The sequence below is a fragment of the Jaculus jaculus genome, chromosome 1 (genome assembly GCF_020740685.1).
Source record: "Jaculus jaculus isolate mJacJac1 chromosome 1, mJacJac1.mat.Y.cur, whole genome shotgun sequence".
NCBI classification, from domain to species: domain Eukaryota; kingdom Metazoa; phylum Chordata; class Mammalia; order Rodentia; family Dipodidae; genus Jaculus; species Jaculus jaculus.
The window spans coordinates 239,532,970-239,535,386 of NC_059102.1; positions in this window are offsets into that span (position 1 = coordinate 239,532,970).

Sequence of the window (2,417 nt, forward strand, 5' to 3'; positions counted from 1 at the left end):
AAACAACAACAAAATAAAACAAACATCAACAGCAGCAGCAAGAAGACAGACTCATTGCCCCCTACTCTTTGCTTGGGTGCCAGCGGAGGGTAGAGTGGGCAGTGCCCTGGGCTTAGGTCAGGCATTGGGAACAGAGCTTGCAGGAGGCTTCCCTCAGGTAGCTAGCCACCTCCATGGGATGAGAGAAGAAGCATCCCGTACCCCACTGACCTCAGACCTGGCCCAACCTCTAGGATGGGGACAGCCAGCAGGAGCTGACCCTGGTCTGCCCCTTCTTTTGCAACCATTCCTCTCACAGCAGCATGGGCATGATGCCCGCGGGCAGTAGATTAGCAGCAAGTTAGCAAAAGGAGCCCTTCGCAGTAAAGCCTGGCAGCAGGCCAAATGGGAGGACCCACACCAGGCCCAGGGGTCACAAGGTCCTCCAAGCTCCCATTGGCTACGCTTGGGTTCGAAGTCCAGGTAACAGCCAACAAAGCAAGCAGTCTTCAACGACCTACTTGGCTTCTAAAATGAGCAGATGGGGAACAGAAAGATCTGGTTTTCTGTCACATAGGGAAGGAGGGAATCCCCAAAGGAGGTGGGGACAGTTGCTTAGTGACCAGATCCAACATGCCCACTGTGGCATCGCCTACTTCCAAGCATAGTGGTCCTTTTCGATCTTCAAAAAAATACAGTGAGCTCATTCTTACCCTGGGGCCTCGGCACTGGCTATTCCCTCTGCCTGGAATATTCTTCCTGGGTTTTCCATTCTGATCCTTTTTCTTCCTTTGGATTCAGTTCTTTCAAGAAGCCCTCTGGCAGGGGTGGGCGAGTGGGGGTAATTGTCCATCAGGGTTAGCACCCACATAAACAGCTGGGAGTGGCCAGGCATGTCTGTAACCCCAGTTCTGTGGGAAGTGGTGACCAGAGAATTGCTGGGGCTGGCTGGTCAGTCAGTCTGATGGGAAATGGTGAGTTTCTGTGAAGGACTCCTTCAAGGAAACTGAGCAACAGAGGAGGGACCCTGATGCTCTCCTCCCGGGTCCACTAGTGCTCCTGCGCACATGCAAAAAGCAGAAGAGTGCTGAAGAGATGGCTCAGTGGTTAAGGCACTTGCCTGCAAAGCCAAAGGACCCAGGTTCAGTTCCCCAGTACCCACATAAAGCCAGACACATAAGGTGCCACATGCCTCTGGAGATTTTTTGCAATGGCTAGAGGCCCTGGTGTGCCCATTCTTTGTCTATCTGCCTCTTTCTCTCCCTCTCTCAAATAAAATATTATTTTAAAAAATAGAAGAAAAGAAGTCCTCCCTGTCAACCCATTCTCAGACTGCCCCTTCAGGAAATCTTGCTCCTACCCCTCACAGGCCTTCCCACCATGGACACACACCTTTTTTGCTTGCTTGCTTCACTGGGGCCTCCTACTGCAATACAAGCACCAGAGAGCAAAGGTGACAGCTGATCCCTGCTGTTTCCAGCTCTCAGCACAAGGCAAACCCTCAGAAAGAAGATGTCCTGGTCAAGAATGTCCAAAGAGGGCCACAGAGATGGCTCAGCACTTGAGGCTCCTGCCTGAAAAGCCTAGGACCAGGGTTTGATTCCCCAGTGCACAAGGCAGAATGCTCCTGGAGTTTGTTTGCAGCAGCTGGAAGCCCATTTTCTCTGTCTCTCTTCTCTCTATCTTTCTCTGCTTGCAAATAAATAAATATTGTTTTAAAAAAGAATGCCCAAAGAGAAAATTGTGAAGTGGTTCTAGGTGCGAAACCCAAATTTTCTTGCCCTGGGAACGCTGAAAGCATGGGCAAAGGTCTTAGGTCACTCATTCACTGTGCAATCTTCAGCGAGGTTCTCTTTTTCTTTTCTTTTCTTTTTGCTTTGTTTTTCAAGGTAGGGTCTCGTTCTAGGCCAGGCAACCTGGAATTCACTATGTAATCTCAGGGTGGTCTTAAGCTCATGGTGATCCTTCTACCTCTGCCTCCCGAGTGCTGGGATTAAGGGCGTGCGCCACCCAGCCTTCAGTGAGTTTCTTAACTTCTCTCTATCTTTATTTCCTCGCACATGGAGGGATGGTCACCATGATAACGCATTATCAGAAGCCTATGAACCATTGCATATGAAGTGTTTTGGGTGGGATCTGACTATTACAACAGATACAAATCTCTTAGCATCCACATAAATGATTACCTACAATACATCACATAAACTATTACCTTAAGTGTATCACACTTTCCTTGCATCTTATTGGCAGGTAGGTTCCCAGCCCCACCATCCCTCCAGCCAGGATGAGTATCAGATAAACATGATGGCTAAAGTAAGAAAAGAAAGACCAACAGGATCGTCATGTGACCCAGAACCGGGAAACTTGGCCAGTGACACCTTGTGCTTTCAATCCAGTTTTCACTTTCTGGGATTTGCATGCTGGTCTTGTGCCTGCTT